We start from the raw sequence: 19,556 nt of genomic DNA, 5'->3' as shown, positions 1-19,556 counted from the left end.
AATTTTAATCCCGGAGTGATGGTATTTAGAAAAGGGACCCTTTAGAGGTAGTTCAGCCATTAGCATAAAGCCTTCATGGTGGCATCAATACCTTCACAAGAGTCAGAGGGCCTGCTTCTTCTTTCTTTGCTGTCTGTAATGGAGGGAACCAAGGAGAACACAGCATCTTCATTCAAATCAGAAAGTGGGCTTCCAGCAGGCTCTGGATCTGCAAATATCTTAGTCTTGAACTTCTTGGGCCCAAGAACTGTAAAACATGAACACACACTAAGTATATGACAGTATCTCTATACCCACCCAAACTAAGACAATGCTAAGAATTTATCTTTTTTACAGTCTGGAGATTGTAAGTTTTAGGTCAGCTTCACTGGCCAAAAGTCAAGGTATCACCGGTTCCTCCTGGAGAAGTTGAGCATGTCTCCTTGCTCTGGTCTCATTGTCTCACAGCCGCCTGTGTTCTTTGGCTTGTGGCTTCTTCCATTCTCAAAGTGCTTCCCTGTGGTCCTGCCATTGCCATGTGGCCTTCCTCCGGTATTTCTCTGAATTGCCTGCATCCCTCTTAGGGACTGTATTATCCTAGGCTCACACTGACAGTCCAGCATAGTCTCCCCACCTCCATAGCCTTGCTTTAATCACATCTTCAAAATCCCTTTTCTTTTTTTATTTTACATTGATTTTATTTTTTTTTTACATTAGTTACATTTTATTCGCTTTGTATCCCAGCTGTAGCCCCCTCCCTCATTCCCTCCCAAACCTACCTTCCCTCTCTCCTCTCCTCCCATGCCCCTCTCTAAGTCCACTGATAGGGAGTTCCTCCTCCCCTTCCATCTGACTGGAGCCTTAAAGGTCTCATCAGGACTGGCTGCATTGTCCTCCTCTGTGGCCTGGCAAGGCTTCTCCTCCCTCAGGGGGGTGGAGTCAAAGAGCCAGACACTGAGTTCATGTCAGAGACAGTCCCTGTTCCCATTACTAGGGAACCCACTTGAAGACTGAGCTGCCATGGGCTACATCTGTGCAGGGGTTCTAGGTTATCTCCTTGCATGGTCCTTGGTTGGAGTGTCAGTCTCAGAAAAGACCCCTGGGCCCAGATATTTTGGTTCTGTTGCTCTCCTTGTGGAGCTCCTGTCCCCTCCAGGTCTTTCTATCTCCCCCTTCTTTCATATGATTCCCTGCACTCTGCCCAAAAAGTTTGGTTATAAGTCTCAGCATCTGCTTTTCTTTTCTTGTTGTAGGTAACAGTCACAAGTGTGAGGCTTTTGGGTGTGGTTTTAGCCGGGGAACGTTAGCCCACCATCCTCTGGGGTGTCTGGCTTGGTGACGAGGCTGTGGAGAAGAACATGTATGTAGCCCTGATTATACAAGGGAAGAAGCTGGAACAGTCATTTTCTACTTTTGTTACCATGGTGGTAAATGATAGCAAAACAGGGATATGCAGAAGAAGCACAGCATCTTTGAGTCCAACAAAGCAGAAGTCAGACAGAATATTTTATAACGCAGAACAGTGATCAAAGAGTGTAGGTCAGAAACAGGATGTAATTTTAAATAAGTAGCGTTTTTAACCACAATATCTCCTGAAGGAAAAGGCTTATCCTGAGAAAAATGAGGTGTAGCTCTGATTATTGTAAGGATTAAGTTAGATAATCTTTGTAAAAGACCATGAACACATCAACAATGTTAACGCTTATGTCTTCCTCCTTCTTTGAGAGAAAACCTTTTTCTCCTCTTGGCTTGCCATGATCAATCTACCCACAGTTCCTGCCTTGACACAAAAGCACTTGCGTTTCCCTCCCCAAAGAGGGTGCTGACACTAAGTTAAAGGAAATATCAGGAGAGGACCTTCTCTCTCGAGGACCGCCAGCACAATCTTTGATGTGCCTCACTTTCCTGAGATGACCTCCTTTTCCTGGGTTAAAGTTGAACAGCAGGCCGTTAGCTGCTACTTGGAAAAGTGCTGAGTGGCTGATGTGTGCTGTCAGCATTGTCCAAGGCCAGCCGGAGAATGTCCGCATGACCCTTTCCTTTCCACCCACATTTGGCAAAGACTTACACTGCGATGCTTAGCAAGGTGGGAAGTGACGAAGATGCATAGTTCTTGCCTGACGTATCATGCACCCACTTAAAACGCCATCACCCACAATGGTTTGTTTGGTAGGCGGAAACAACAGCGAAAATGCCAAGGGACACCGGCAATGAAGGGAATGCAATCGTTGCAGGAGAGTGTAAAAATCAGACTATCCCATTCTCCCACACACGGACTTGTAAAGGGCCAAATGGCACCTCTTCTCTGTGTGGCGAAAAGTTACCAGCATAACTATTAACTAAGTCTGGGAAAGATATTCATAGATGTCAACAGGCAAGTAAAGAGAATGTAACTTACCTATGAAGTCTTCCTTCTGCCCTGACCTGATACTGTTCATCACCGTTAATCACAGACTTTTGACTCTCCTTCTCCCTCACTATGTCTTCTGTCCTTACTACCCACATCACTTGTGAAAGTCTTGAGCCATTTTCTAGAAAAAGCAGGAAGAGAAAAACAACCACTTCTCAGACTATGTTCATCCAAAAACTCCTTTCTATGCTCTCCAGGGCTTTCCTCTGGCTCTGCCAGCCACCTGCTGTGGGCCTCCATTTACCTCCAGGGCATACTTCTCTCTTGCTTGCATCACAGTCTGTTTCACAGGAAATATAACGCAGGCAGAAAAAGATGTTATGGGGTGCATTAATACCCAGCTGTGAAATCCTTCTAGAATACTTCCTAAATGCAATCATAGGGGATGGAGAGGTGGCTTAGAGGTTAAGAGCATTTGTAGCTTTTGCAGAGAACTGGGATTCAAGTCCCAGTACCCATATGCTGGTTCACAACCATCCGTGACTCCAGTTCTAGGTTATCCAACACCCACTTCTGACTTCCTGGGCACCCAGCCCATGTGTGGTCCACATATATCTACATGCATGCAAGGCACTCACCTAAAATAATTTTTAAAAATAAAAATAAGTGCAACTATCCTTGTTGCCAGGCTTTTCCCCTCAAGTGGCATCCCATCTTAACAAATAAGAGTTATACAATGAGCCAAAAATATAAGACCTGGCCTTAATGAGAACAATGAGTATCTCTACTAGACAGTTATCATCAGCAGATGATCAGGGTGAGCATTCTGATTCAGAGTCAGCTGGAGAAAGCTCTAGAGCTAAAAGCAGCAGGGAGAGGAAGGAGCAGGGCCATAAAAATACTAAAGAATTTTACAGGATTAGAGTTCCGTCTTCAAGGCTTAGGGCAAAGTAAGTTGACTATGTAATAAATCATTATCCGTCCAGAGGGTGGTCGGCCCGACTGAGCCCCTTACCTGAGCTCAGAAACAAATGGAGTTGGGATGGGCCAGAGGCCATCTCGGTAAAAAGGGGGACTAACGAAACAACACAAACTCCGAAGGAGAAATGCAAACCGGACAGTATTTATTGTGCCAGTTTAAAGACTAAGATCTATTACTATTTCCTGCCCGGGGCTTTAAAATTGTTCTCACTCTCCTATAATTTTCCAGCCACAGACAATGAGATTATGCGTGCACATGCGATCATCCTTGGAGACAATTAGGTTATGAAGAACATTTCTCTGCTTCCTCCCGGGCTTCCTAGCATTGCTTGAAATCTAATAGTAATGGAGTGTTATAAAGGCAAATGAGTCTGTACAGTCCACTTCAGACTTAATTTTATACAATGCATTTAAAATACTTCTATAATTTACTTGAACATCCCTGTCCATGAGGTAATAAAGCAAATGAGTGTGTGTATCAGTGAAGGGACAGAGAAGCAATTGGCGCCCCCAGCCCTGACCCCTATTGGAGTCAACTACCTGAATGGCAAGCCATTACTGTTTCCCTGCCCACACATGGCCAGCTTCATTCCCAGTAACATTTCAGTATGTATTAGGAAACACAGGACGAATGAGTCTGATTTCTTAAAACGGCCGCCGCACATGAGGCGCCCCGGCAGTCCTGAGTATGTAAAGAGCAAATGTGCATTGTTGACATGGCCTTAGACCTATGGGAAATTAACAAACTTTTCCCCTGGGTCCAGATCAGAAAGACAAAGTCTTCCTTCGGTCCAGGGAGTGAAGGAAAGATGAGGGAATGATCAGTGTGCACAAAGCTAGCAACAGCAGCTTCCGTTTGTGGCCTGAAGCTGCTCGCCTACAGATACCTCCTATGCAGACTAGCACTAGCAATCCCCTCCCTCTGTGCTGTGCATAATAAACGCACCGATGTTTAAGGATGTCCCAGCAGTTGGTGCCACTCCATCAGAGCATGCACAGCCCACCTGTGTGTGTGTGTGTGTGTGTGTGTGTGTGTGTGTCTTTATTCTCTCACAGCCCCTAGCCAGGGTTCTGGGGCCCAAGCTGAGGGATGTAGCAATCTCAGCCTATAAAATGCAGCCTAGACTTCAAGGCCAGGCATCCCCACACATACTCCTAACTTTCTTTTGTTTGTTTTTTATTTGTTTGTTTGTTTTTCAAAGGTTTCTCTGTGTACTCTGGCTGTCCTGGAACTCACTCTATAAACCAGTCTGGCCTCCAACTCAGAGATCCTCCTGCCTCTGCATCATGAGCGCTGGGATTAAAAGGCATGCATCACCACTGCTCAGCTCCAACTTTCTTTCCAACCATGTCTCCCAACACTTAATAATAAAAACTTCCCATCTACTCCTTATCTCTTATCTGAAGCCATCTTGAAAATAAGTGCGCTATCATCCTACATCAAGCCATTGGAATGAAATATTGTAAAGCCTTGACAGTGGCCTGACTTTTGACACCATTTAGTTAAATCCCTTCATGCATAATAGTTTAGGAACTAACTAACCTGGACCTGAGCAATTTAAGGAAAAAAATAAACAACTTATTATAGATTATAATCAGAGTAAGTAAATAGCTATGTGTCCATTCTGATATAAAGATATGGTCAAACAAACAAAGGGCCTGGCCACATGAGTGTGATCCCCAGAACTTGTGGTAGGAAAGAACTGACCCCTAAAAGTTGTCCTGACTTCCACACATATGCCATGGCACACGTACACAGATACAGACACACACACACACACACACACACACACACACACACAAAGTGGGGAATTGAGAAGCTCCCCCAGGGATAACCAGACACTTCCTTCTCCTTATCCCTCACCCACGCCCCTATCCTCCTTATATGTGGTCTCTGTCCTGAAAGGACACTACTCAGGACGTGCTGCCCCATGGCTTTAGGGAGAAAGAGAGGTGAGAGCAAGAAGAAGCAGGGATACACTGAAGGCCCTTCCTTTCCCTCCCCCACCCCATAACAACAGAAAATAAAAACAAAAACCTGATGCTTAGAACACGGCATTCAGGGATACGTGATGAAAACCTGAAGAGGAGGTAGGAAACCAGCTCTGCCTCCCGAGATGCTTTTCATTTCAACTTGAGAACTGAACATCAATGCAGGTTCCTCAGGAGTTCAGCCCCTCGGGCAAAAGAAATGACCACTCCAAGTGCAGACATTCACTCAAAATCCGGTGTACCAATATCCCGTCTTGCTATGCACGTAGGTGGGTTAATTTTATTTCCTCAGACCAAGTGTAATTGATTGTATCTGTCGATGTGATCATTTCTGTTCTTATGATATTTACATAACAGAAAAGCAAGTAGTTTGTTTCCTGAACGAAGTGTTAACCCAAACTAAAGCAACCTTTGAGCTGCAAATAAAAATTTTATAATAATAAAAGTCCTGTGACATGATACACAAATCATTACTGCTTCATTGTCCCCTCCCACATTCCTAAAATGAATCAACAGCTTTATCAGCATCCGAGTACAGGAAATTCTGCAAGCTATATCAAGAACAAAGCTTAGTTCGTAGGTCAGTTGCTGAAAACTGTTTAAAACGTGCATTATTTCAGCACTGCAGTATTGGCTGGATGAGCTTTAATATGCAAGACAGGATGTGAGATGCTTAGCTGATCCAAATGCCAGTCTATGGATCTGAGAGACTAAAGATCACATCACTAGAAGGTTGACAGAAGTGACACTTTGCAAAGTGCCAATGATTTATGCCAATGTCTTGCTTGATGCTGCTGTTATAGACAGCGCTGTCATTACAGAGTCCCTGCTGACTTCCTCCTACATCTATGGTGCACAAATTATAGGTGAGCCCAAAGATCGAATCCTCCCTGCCTTTCAGATTTCAGTGGTTCTGCTGTTCGTCACTGCATATACCTTCCTTCTTTATACCCACCCATTGCTGTGTCTATAAACAGCCATAAGATAAAGGGTGCAGTTTATTCTGCTGAAAACCAAAAGACACAGTCCCTGGAACATCCCATCACTAGGACTGAGAAGAGATGTTTCCTAAGTCTCTAAAGTCTTTCGCAATCTGCTCTTATTTTGGAAAAAGCCACCAACCACAGTTTTTAAGGGCGTGTTTGAGAGCAGGGCTCAAACCTGTCAGGATTACCCAGTCACTGTGGGGGGACTCACCCACTTCCAAAACACTTCTTAGGACAACAAAGAAGATGAAATCTCATCTCTGAGGTTTAGAGAACTTTAATTTTTTGCTACTAAACTTCTGTCTCAAAATATTGTCTGAAAATACCGGGAAAACAATTTTTAAAGTATTTGTTCTAAAAATCTTCTTAGCATTTTCTCTTTACTTGAAAAAAATACTCCAACTTCTGTGAATTGTTCTCCATTTACAGGAGTGAATTTGAGATTACAGATGTGTCATGTCTTTAACGATTATTGTAGGCCTATATACAGCCTCTTTCCCCCCCGAAATATCTTACACAAGCCCAGAAATATTGCTGTTTTGAAACAATTACTTTTCACTTCTTCGTGTCACACCTCACAAGAAAAGAGATGGCTGAAGACACAATGTGGAAAGATACTCACCCAAAAGAACCCACTGCAAATCTCTTCAAGTAGGCTCTGTATCCACAGATTCAATCAGCAAGAGATTGAAAACGTTCAGGACAAATTGCTGATCACATAGACTTTTTTCGTCTTCTCATTATTTTCTAAACAGTGAACAGCAGAACAGCTTTGGTGTTTGTATTAGATACAATGAATAATCTAGCAGTGGTTTCTGGTGTGCAGGAGGCTATGGAAACACCACACCGTTTCACGGAAGACTGCTCGTACTTCGGCATCCACAGGGCTCCTAGGCTCAGTCCTTACTGGCTACCGTGTATTCGGAGCGTATAGAGTTGGTGCTGTGCATCCCTTACTATGCCATCTGGTAGAGTCTTCTACCAGCTAAAGTTCAGAGAGACTTTAAAGACCAAGTTTTCTCAGGTGAAAACCATCAAAGATGCAATTCATCTTGAAAGTTAGTTTAGCAAACAAGAGCAACTCATTTTCTCTTCTGTGGGAGGGTCCCTCAAGCCCAGATCGGTCATGAACTTGATACACAGCGAAGGATGACCCTGAGCTTCTGATCCTCCTGCCTCCGTCTTCCAAGTGCTGTGATGACAGACATATGTTACCATGACAGGGTTTTATATGTTGCTGAGGGCCGAACCCAAGGATTCTTCCTGCTGGCCAGGCCCTCTGCCAACTGAGCAATATCCCAGCCAACTTCAACTTTGTAATACAAAAGATGGAAACAGGGAAGCCTAATCTAAGCTAACCATGCAATGACATTAGATTAAGGCTGGCTAGAGAGCCAACCACATTGACAACTAGAGGATGTGCTACCTTCTGTCTCCTAGGGGCAGCAGGCGTAAACACTAAGGTGGCAAAGGGAAAGACACCGCCCACCCTGGTGGAACGCTGATTGGAGGGTACAGTAAAGGTGAGGCAGGTGGTTTCTACCATGCCATAAAGGATACAAATGGTATCAAATGTGTAATGATTGCTCCCAGGCACGTATAACTAAAATGCTTAATTATACAACCTGTCTTTTCTAATTAAAAACAAAACAAAACAAAACCTAAGTTGACATAACGAATACGGCTAAAGTTCTCTACACTGTTTCGATATCAGAAACCATTTCAAGTCCATTTCCCGAGCTGTTGGCTAACACAGGCAGTGATTCCAAAAGACCACAGTCCCTACAGGACAGGAAGTGACACGGCCCTTCAGGATGAGACGGAACTGGGACGGGCTGGCATGGGAAGACTCCTGCCACACACTGCTGGGTCAGGAACCGAACTGCACAAACTGCACATCACACAAAATGTTGTGCATATAAAACTATTGCCGCCCACCTTCAGGAGCGTTCCCATGAGTGCTTGTCCTCACAGCCGACCAATTCCTGGCACGTGTCCTGGAGTTGTCTTTTGACATGCTTGCCTGTGCCCTTCATCATTAATCCTTCAACTTAGTCCACTCTGTAAGACACCCCGGCCCGGGCCAGCACACTGACAGGCACCACACGCACAGGGTAGGCATCCACACGCACAGGGTAGGCATGTTGTAAATCTCATCCGCTCCTTTGTCTTTAAAGTCCTTATTGAGGTGGGGTCGCACAGGTAGCTCTAACCGGCCTGGGACTCACCGTGTAGACCAGCTGCCCTTGGACTCACAGAGATCCCCCTGCCCCTGCCTCTGGAGTTCTGGGATTAAAGGTGTGCACCACCACACCTGGATGTGAATGCTATTTAAACAAAGAATGATACTGGTGGTGAAGAACGACAGCCTCCATACATCCAAGTGTATTTCATAAGGCTTTGAGTAACGCGAGACAATGGCACTTTTTATAACCTACAGTTTTCAAGACCATAAAAAAGACTGTTAGTACATTTCCCTCCTTCATACTTAGTAAAAAAAAAAAAAAAAAATGAGTACCTTTTATTTATTTATTTTTTATGTTGACTATGTGGCCCAGAAGCAAAGAAGGCTGGTTTAAAAAAAAAAAAAAAAGAAATCACAGGTTGGGGCTAGAAAGATGGTTCCAGTGCTCTTCAGGGTTAAGAACCCTGATTACTCTTCCAAAGGACCCAGGTTCACTTCCCAGCGCCCACATGGTCACTCACCACCACCTGTAACAGCAGCCCCAGAAGATCCCGTGTCCTCTTCTGACCCACGTGGACACTGTATGAGTGTGGTACTTTCCTTGTAAGTGATGTGTATGGTTTAGGGTAAAACACGCCCTTCAGAGCATCAAAACCCAAGCGTAATTTACCGGATCCATCCAATGGCCCCTGGTGCAATACAGCCTGCGGTCAGTGTTCTGACTGCAGATGATATAAAGACATGAAGTTGATCAACTTATTTGTAATGCCGAAGGACCGTCCAACTCAGAGCATGTGCGTGATCAAATCTTAGTTGCAGTGAGTGGATCAGCCAGCTACACCGGAATTAAAAAAAAAATCATCCACCGACTCTTTTTCTGCCTTTTACCATTGTATGATTTCGTGCAGAATAGACCTAGGCCTTCTTAGCATTGGCCATCCTCTCGGCCTGGAAGACCTCGTCATTTTTGCTGCAGAGTTCCATTGATCGCCAAGGCCCACTGTCAAAACTGACTAGTCCAAACAAAGCAAGTAGCCACACACTTTGCCGTGGTCTTCTCAACAGGGTGTAGTTTATAATACTATGTGGTTATCCTTATTAGACTCCAAGGTCCACACTCCGAAGCCCAACACATGCCACAGATGAGGCTGTTGTATCCTCACTGATCAGGACTGTGTATTCTTCATATTCATGTTTGCAGAAAGCAATTCCCTCAAAAAGTTGCTCATGGTTACGAAATTAATGTTTTGTTTTTTCATGGTTCCTTTCTGTCACGCGAAACAAAGCCCCGCACAACCGTCCCAGAAAACTCACATCTACCCGGAAGATTAAGCTGGTCAATGGTCCAGAGAGTGCCTAAGGACCCTGCAAGCCAATGGGGCTTAAATGGATGGCAGCAAGAAGTCTGTCGTGGCCAGTGAACAGGAAGTTCACAAAAACAGTCGGTTTTTTTTTTCTTTGAAAATGAGTTTCTCCACACACAAAGGGTTTCAGTCAGCCGCAGAGCCTTAAAGACCGAAACAGATCACGTAATTGGCATGGGAAGAGAAACGAATGACCTCAGAATGTTAGTCTACAAAATGTATGCTTTCTTTCATTTAAAATAAAAGTCATGGAGAAAAGCAAATAAAGGAAAAGAGCCAAGAAAAAGACTCTCAAGTTATCTGGGAATTAAAGAAGCTACTTCACTCTTCAGCCGCCCAAGATCGAAAGGCTGCAGAAAGGGAGCTTCATCTTTACAGTCTCCCACTCTTCCCCGCCTTCCTCTCCCTCTCTTTTCCCATCTCTCTGTCTCTCTCTTTCTTCCTCTCCCTCTCTTTCTTCCTCTCCCTCCCTCTCTTTCTTCCTCTCTCTGTCTCTCTTTCTTCCTCTCTCTCTCTTTATCCCTCTCTCTGTCTCTCTTCCTCTCCCTCTCTCTGTCTCTCTCTTCCTCTCTCTCCCTCTCTCTGTCTCTCTTCCTCTCTCTCCCTCTCTCTGTCTCTCTCTTTCTTCCTCTCCCTCTCTTTCTCCCTCTCCCTCTCTCTGTCTCTCTTCCTCTCCCTCTCTCTGTCTCTTTCTTCCTCTCTCTCCCTCTCTCTGTCTCTCTTCCTCTCCCTCTCTCTGTCTCTCTCTTTCTTCCTCTCCCTCTCCCTCTCTCTGTTTCTCTTCGTCTCCCTCTCTGTCTCTCTCTTTCTTCCTCTCCATCTCTTTCCTCCCTCTCCCTCTCTTCCGTCTCTCTTCCTCTCCCTCTCTCTGTCTCTCTCTTTCTTCCTCTCCCTCTCTTTCTCTTTCTCCCTCTCCCTCTCTCTTCCTCTTTGGTACTAGGTCTTTGACCCTAAGGCCTTGAACATGCTAAGCAAGTGCTTTACTCCATCCCCAGCCCTCTTCTTGGTTTGGTTTGGTTTGGTTTGGTTTGGTTTGGTTTGGTTTGGTTTGGTTACAAGGTCTCACTATATTGCTCATGCTGGTCTTGAACTTGTTATTTAGTCCAGGTGGATCTTAAACTTTCGATCATCCTGCCTCAGCCTCCCAATTAGCAAGAATGTATATTGGGACCACCAGGCCAAGCTGTATCCACACTACCAAAAACATAGGAACTGCTTCTCTCCAGGAAGCCTCAGGTAATCTCAGTGTAAGCAGAAAGCTTTAAGGTCTTTGGAAACTTTTGGGAATTCTGCTCTCTTTTCAAATTTATTTTATTTTATTTTATTTTGGGAGGAGGGTGACTAAGCATGCGGATGGAGGTCAGAGGGCAGTGTGTAGGAGTCAGCTCTCTGCTTTGCAAGTGGATTCTGGAGATAATAGCCAACTCATTAAGCTTTTTAGCAAGCACTTTCACCCAGTTTGCCAACCTAGAATTCTGCTCTAATCTCTAGCAGCGTCCAGATGTGGTTTCAAATACCATTAACCCCCAAAATCAGGAAGCAGAAATAGGCAAACCCCTGAGGCTGTGGGCAGTGTGGTCTTCCTAGCCAGGTCAGGCCTGCCAGAGTGACACAGAGAGACCATGTCTCAAAAAAGATGAGGAGGAGGAGGAAGAGGAGGAGGAGGAGGAGGAGGAGAAAGACAATGAAGATGGGAAAGTGGAGGAGAAAAAAAGAGACATTGACAACACCAGCTGTGAAAAGGTCATTCAAAAATTTGTAGCAAGGTCATTAACAAAGTGTAATGACAATTTTGGAATTTTGGAGGAAGACACAGTCCTCATGTGACTAGATGAGCTGGGGTGTCTGGGTAGGGGACTCCCTTATTCTGAGAAATAGGGGATGCTGGAGGGAGGGTAGAACTGGGAGGAGATGAGGAAGAGGCCTGTGACTGAGATGTAAATCGAATTAATTAATTAAAGAAAGAAAACAGAAATATGTGGATGTGTTTTCATTTTAACCCCAGCTGAGGGATGTGAGGCCGCCCAGGACTTTCCGAAGCAGCCGACTACGATTCGCCTCATGCCCTAGGTAAAGTGTGCTTTTGCCAGCTGCAGATAATTTCTGCGATTGTGTGACATTTGGAATCCTGGGAACTCTCCAGGGAACACATAAATGTGAGGGCCCTGAAAGGTGAGTTGGTCATTTTGGGAAGTTGATTGTGATTTGTTAGTAGCCATGGTCAAAGAAGAAACCAAAGGAAAGGAGTTAGATTCAGGGATTTTCCCAATCCCCCTCTCCCCTCTCTCCTTGTTTCTCTCCAATCTAGTGTTAGGAGATAAAACTGGGGGGCTAAAGGGTGGGAAAAAGAAGCCACAAAGCGGTAAAAACCAGCTGCAACAGTTATCAGCAAGCTAATTTGCCACAAACCTGGTAAAGCTACTAGCAACCTGTCGCAAGGTGATACATTTTGGGAAAATTTGCAAAACCAAGATACTTGCCCTCACTTAAGTAAGACCACTGCCTCTCTCTTCTCTGACCTTCCTCCCAGCCTGCTTCCTCTGGAGTGGTGGAGCTCTAGACTGGTTATAAACATTTTGAAACCGAAGTAGTTAAACTGGCAAATGCATTTGATTTGGGTTTAATTGGGTGTTTGTGTATTTCCCAGTCTCTTCTCTTTTTTCACTTCTTGATTTCTCGATGGTGTGAGTGTGCGCGCACACGTGGGGGCCACAGAGACGTACAGAGGCCAGAGAACAACTTTGAGGGATCGGTCTCTCCTTCTACCGTATGACTCCAAGGGCTGACCTCAGGTCTTCAGGCTTGTGTCAAGTGCCTTTACCTGCTGAGCCGTCTTGATGACCCCGTAGTCATGTCCAAGTATACATAGCTTATTGCCTGTCGTTCCCCATGAAAGAATGACTTTCATAATTACCATGTATTATGTTCACCAGCCCAATGCCGCAAGTCAAGAGCTGTATGCCCGGATTATTCTACAACATTTGGGCAGCATGGTGGCAGATTTCACGTTCTGGTCCTTGGTTACACACTTACCATACACTGTCCTTTGCTTTTTGTCACTTCTTTCTCCTGGTCCTGCCTTTTTATCTCCTCCATTGAAAACTCTACTCATTCTCCGAGATCTAATCAAATGGCATCTCCTTGGCAAAGTCTGCCTAAGTAGGCAATACATTTCTCCATCGTCTGCACCCACTTTCCACCCGATTGCTTTTTGTCTGGGTCTTTATATTAAAACAAACCAGCAAACACTGCCTCCGTAAACTTGGTTATCTTTCCCACACTAGATTATAGACTCTTTAATGTGTAATTAATTTATAGTTCCTGTAGTGTTAAGCCATAGTGCCTAAACAGTGTTATATGAATTTAGTTTCCTAAGTTGCTCTGGTCCTTTGTTAACCCGAAGCTGGATATCATTATTTGCCTTAGACACTGCTGCACAGGCATGGATACAAATATATCATTTACACACAAACAATTAAAAATCTAGTAATCTGAGTGTGGGTGGCTTCGCAAAATGAAGTTCTGGGTAGTAAATTAATCTTTGCAAGACTAAGGGCTTAAAAGAAGACAGTGAAGAGCATTGAAGGTCATGATTTGCATATTGATCTAACTGTATGCTTATTCTCTTACAAGCATATAATTAACTTTGCTTTTATTGAATTTTGGTTCTAAACCAATTTTATTAGTCATAGTTTCGCTGCTAATTTCAGTGAGGTATGAGAGACGATGTTTGTTAAGAACGTATGTGTGGCCTAAGGACAGCTTCAATCTGTACTGGACATATTGCTTTGAAATCACTGCATCAGATCAACAGCTATGTTCCACCTTGATAATACTTCATGGGGCATGAAGTGTTTCAGGGTGGAGACTAAATTTAAGTCTAAACACCGTCATCATAGAGAGGAGATCCACGTATAATCTATAATTAGAAGCATTATAGGGCTGTTATCTTTCATGAAGACAAGAGAATTAACTGCAGTAAAAGTCTACTCTGACAAGTACTGGAAGATTTAAGTCTTTCCTATAAAGGGAGACAGCAGGAGAAATTGTGCTGATTTGGGATTCAAAGACTTGAATAATAGTAATAGCTCTCTGTATTTACGTACATGAAAAAGAATAATGATGCGTGATACTAATGTCTGTTTTGCCTCTCATAGGCCTGTGTCTGCTTTCACTGATTTGAAGGAGTACATTTGCTATTACTATCCCATATAATAGATATAAACAAGATTTTTACATCCCAAATCCCTATGAGACTTGAAAGGGAATTGTTTAATTTGGAACAATATTTTATGCAGAATACTTAAGGGTAAAGTAAAAAAAAAAAAAAAAAAAAAAACAGCAGCCAGGCATGGTGTCACATGCCTTTGATCCCAGCACTTAGGAGACAGAGGTAGGCAGAGCTCTGAGTCTGAAGCTACCCTGGTCTACAGAGCAAGTTCTAGGACAGCCGGGGCTACGCAGAGAAATCCTGTCCTGAAAAACCAGAATAAATAAACAAGTAAACAGATAGATAGATAGATAGATAGATGGATGGATGGATGGATGGATGGATGGATGGATGGATGGATAGATAGATAGACAGACAGATAGAACTGGGCATGGTTAGAGGCAGTGGATTCCTATGAGTTTAAGGCCAGCCTGTCTACATATTATGTTCCAGCACAGCTGTGTAGAGACAGCCTGTCTCAAACAAACAAAAAGAAAGAAGAAAGAAGGAAGGAAGGAAGGATTCTGAGACCGCTCACCTACAAATACCTTCTCCTGAAACTAGCCACGCCCTCCCTCTGGGCTGTACAAATAAGAACACTGATGTTGCCGGTTGCCTGCCATAGTGGGCACCACTCCACCAGAGTGTACCTGGCCCTCCTGGTCTCAGCTTTTCTCTACCTGTGCCTGCTGTCTGTCCTTCCTTCATTCCCTTGAGCTCCTAGTAGGTCGAGTCCCCAAGCCATGCAAGAATTCCTATGAATTTTAGAAAATTTTTGGCAAATGTTTGCTGAGTGAGTTTTAGAAATAAGCTAGCACGGTGGCTCTTCCCCTCCCTATGCAGACCGTACCCTTGAGGGTTTATATTCTATTTCTTAATCTCCTTGGTGTTTGTCCCCCTGCATGCTGAATAACTTTCCAACCCTGTTCCATATTGTGTGATCTTGGACTCTGCTAAGAGGCAAGGAGGCTGGAGGAATAGCTCTGTGTTAAGAGTGTATACTTAGCGCGCATAAAAAGCCTGGGTTTGATTTGTAGGACACCAAAACTGATGGTTTGTATATCATCAACGATTAATGCTTACAGAGTGCTGGAATCTAATAGCTATGACAATAGCATGGGATATTACCTATCTGGAATTATTTTTATGAGACCACAGGGAGAGGTGAAAAAGAGGTTGTTTCCCATATATATACACATATATATTTTTTTCACTACTTTCAAGATGGTGACTCATTTACAACCAGGACTTTCATATTTATAATATATTGATTGCTTCACATGTAACTCTATCTAAGGGAGTCTTTTAAGACTTTATCTTCTGGTCAACCTGAACAGCTGTAAAAGATGCTTCTCCAACAGAGAAAAACCATTCTCGCAGTGAGCGTTGTCACAAAAGCTGTGTTCCTCCACTTGAACTCACTGAGCACTTACTTCAATGGAATACACTGAACTGCTTTCAGCTTTAGCGAGGGGAGCCTATATGTACAACCAAACCACTTCATTTATCGATACCTCTCATGGAACCTGAGAGCAGCATTCCTCCACTAACCTTTGCCGTGCTCTCAGAACATTCTAAACAGGCTCTTTCGACTTCAGAGACACAACAATCAGATATGAAACACTAACCATGAGTGTGTCTCGCTTTTGGAAAGCGTCCCGACGGGCAGAAGCAAGACAAAGCAGGCATTCTATCTAGGTGGAAAGCGATTTCCTACATGCTTGAAAGTTTTGAAAATACAAACTTCGGAGGGCTCTCTTTCTCATACTTCACTTAGATACACCGAAGGGTGACCAGGGCGAATAATGTATGAGGACGGATGTCCCCTTTTGACCTGATGGAGTGTGCTTTTTCAGCCAGGTTGCTTACCACACCAGGGCTCCATAGCCGGGGAGAACACGATGAGGTATCAAACCCTCACAAACATATCAAGGAGGGCTATCATCACCTCAGCCGACTGCCGTACCATCAGCACGCTCTGCCCTCAGCCACCATGTCCAGATCAATTCGTCCATCAGTGACAGATGGCCAAAGCATCCCTGTCTGCTCAGGTCATTCTTAGTTCAATGGTCCAACAGGGCTTAGGAGTTTTGTGTCATTAGACTGTCTTTAGAAAACAATCCAGCCATTAAAGGCGGAAGCGGAGTCATGCAGGATATCAGACAGCACACTGTTGACAGCCTAAATATACTGAGAGAGCTTAAACCGTGTTGATTTTCTGTGGGCTATAATTACATTTCTACGGGTGGAGAATGTATCATTAAAACATAAATGCATGTTGAAAGCAAGGTTATAAAAAGACTTTCTGTCACAAACCATTTCTAGACAAACCGTAGCAAGGAAGAAAAAGTAATATTGTTCAGCATTGATTTGATCAAAATTGTAATTCCTGTGGGAAGGAAAAGGGACTTTTGGTCTAAATATAATTTTTAATGTGGTTTCTACTTCACAGAATCTGATTTGGGAATCCACTTAGTTTGGAGACAGCGCATGAACAGCGTGCCTGCTGTGAAAAAGCATTCTCAGTGGTGTTGCACAAGGAATTGCGAGTTTTCTGGACACTTCTCTGCTGACCGGCATCCCTTGATCACATGGAGTTATGTTTCTACTGTTAATTGCTGGGCCTGTTTCTTGAGTCACCTAAGGTAAGAACTTCCCTTGGGAAACTATCCTAACTAAATAGCAACATTTACACAGTCATTAATGTCCCCACACCCACTGACAAGAGAGGAAACTTGAAAGTGAAAGAATGTTGGCCTCTAGGAATGCCGTGGGAAACCTCTGGACCTGAGTCTAATTTCGTCTAGTTAGTTTGCCCCTAAAACAACAAGGAAATACCTATGAGGGCCTAGATTTACTCCAAATAAAAAGCTCTTCCCTATTTCAGACCTCGCTGAAGCCTACTCACTAGTAATTAATAGCTAAGTGCAGCAGTTCTATGAATAGTCACTATATTGGTTATGGAAACAGAGGGAAGCCCACTTAGCTAATTCCAAACAGAGCCTTTGAATACTTCTAGCCAAGCCATTCTGCCTTTATGACATACAAATGATAGATTTATTACCATCACGGGGCAAATCCCTTCTTGCATGAGTACCACTGACTTCATTATCTGAGCGTTGGACCTGGCCCAAAGTGTATTGACTCACAGTGTTTTCCTTCGTGGTGGGATTTCTGTGAGCAGTTGCTTCAAATTGGAAAAACAGACACAGGGGTGTTGAGGGAGGCAAAGGAAGGGTGGTGGGCCACGCAGCCACTGAACACAATGGACCACTTCTGATCCCAGAAAGCCTGCAGATAGTTCCATTTAGAAAGAGATTTAAATATTTTAAGAGGGGGTGGGGGGAGTAATTTCTTTAGGAAGGAGCTTCCCTTAGGCAAATCTCAAAACTAAAATAGCAACATATACAGTAATTGCTATAATGTCCCCCACACCCGCTGACCTGAGATGAAACTGGAAAACAAAAGAATGTTGGCCGCTGAAAAAACGCAGTGGGAAACCTCTGGGCCTTAGTCTGATTTCTTCTAGTTTAGACAGTGACAAGTTTTCTGAAACCCAGTGTCTGTGGAGCCTCCCTTCTCTGCCTGCCGCTGAGAGAAACAAAGCCAGCTGTGCAAACAGCAGGGCTGTGTGGACAGACCCCGGGAAGATGCATACCCTGGATCTTCCTGGGAGGGTTCTGTCAGCCATGTGCATCGCCCTCTGAGTTGGGAGACCATGGGCTGAGGTTGTACCACACAGATGATGGGGAGCTGCAAGGCAATGGAGAGGGAACATTTTGATGGCTGACCAAAAATAAAAGGACGAAAGTGACTGAAAACCAGCAGCTAAAGGGCTCTCTCTCTCTCTCTCTTTCTCACACACACACTTTTTGTTGTTGTTGTTGTTGTTGTTTGGTTGGTTCTGGGTTTTAGAGTTGTTCGTTTTGAGACTCTCATGTAGCCCAGGCTAGCCTCAAACTTACCATGTAGCTGAAGCTGACCTTGAACTGCCTCGTGCCTCACCCTCCCCAATAATGGGATTATAGACATGGGCCACTATGTCCAGCTTATTTTGTTTTTGAGACAGGGTCTCACTATGTAGCCCAGACTGTTTTAGTTGTCTCCTTGGACAAATGAGGGGAAAGACTCCTGAAAGACTAGCGAGCATCAGCTCTTCCCCCTTTTGGTGTGCCCAGCTGTTCACCAAATACTCAATAAATGCTAATGGGTGGTGGGGGAGGCAATCAGCTTCCCACACAAAGAAGCCCTGCACCCACCAGGAAGTGCCTCCCTTTCCTGGAGAGAGCTATTCAGGCTGGTGGAGTCTGACCCTATGAATCAGCCCATAGCTGGAATGAGGTCAAAACTTGTTCCTTTAGCAGAAGGAAGGGATGACCACGCTTGGGGATGCTCTGAGCTTTTCCTCCCCTGTTGCTGAATTCTGACGGTGGGTGGAGCCTTCCCCAGAGCTGTTTTTCAGATTCACAGGGAGCCCTTGAAGGCACTGAGCTGTGGTGAACGCATGGCTTCCCACAGCCATCTCCACCTCCTCCTGTTTGCCCTGCTTTCGCAGGAGTCACTTGCAATAAGCATAGGGAAGCTAAAGTGGCCACCAGAAAATTCTTTCAGCCTCCATACCCAAATACCTCTGGAGAAATACGCTGACTGCAATCACAGACTATCCCGCTGGGTGTCTTAGCTGCACACCTAATGCAGCAATTGTTCCTCTGAATATTTCCTTAACTGTCTGTGAGTAACAAATACACCCTTTAATGGCGGCAGGTCCAGATCACTTCCAAATGACTGGTTTTCATAGCGTTGCTGCCATACACTTTCTTCATGTAAAAAACTAAATATCTCTATATTGATTCCATTAACATATAGACAGAATGTTTGTTATCTGCTTTTAAATGGCTGGGGGGAGTGTTTGCATACTGTCAGAATCAAGCTTTTTGTAGCAATTCTCTAAGCACAGTGTGTTTGAAAAATGCAATATTTATACAGCAAAAACCGTATTAAAATCTAACGTGCTTTCATGCATTTGTCCATCATACACAATTTAATTTTTTAAGCACAAAACTGCTTTCCCTGCCAATTCCATATCAAAGCTCTAAGACTTTGCATGTCTACAGAGCAGAGTTCATGAACTCCCGATAACCTTGTTAACAATCTACCAGGTTTCCAAAGACTCAGCAGGGGTTAGAGTTAGCAGGCTCTGCCACAAACATCAATAACAGGAGCTGTGACACCCAGGGAACATTTCTACCAGGCTCACCAAGGAGGGTTCCAAACATCCAGAGACTGTAGCTACGACTGAAAGGAAGCTATGGTTAGTAACTCCAGGCAGAATGTAGGGAGACACATTACTTTAGACTGTTTTTACACAGACAGTGCGAGTTTTAAGCAGTATGTATGTGTGTTATATTACAATAGCCACACACTATTTTAAAGAATAGTGTACCACAGGCGTTTGAAATAGCCAATCTATGGACTAACTATTCATGTTTAAACTTAGAGTTTAAATTTT

This window comes from Meriones unguiculatus, chromosome 3 (assembly GCF_030254825.1).
Source record: "Meriones unguiculatus strain TT.TT164.6M chromosome 3, Bangor_MerUng_6.1, whole genome shotgun sequence".
In the NCBI taxonomy this organism is placed as follows: Eukaryota; Metazoa; Chordata; class Mammalia; order Rodentia; family Muridae; genus Meriones; species Meriones unguiculatus.
This window is presented reverse-complemented; position numbering follows the sequence as displayed.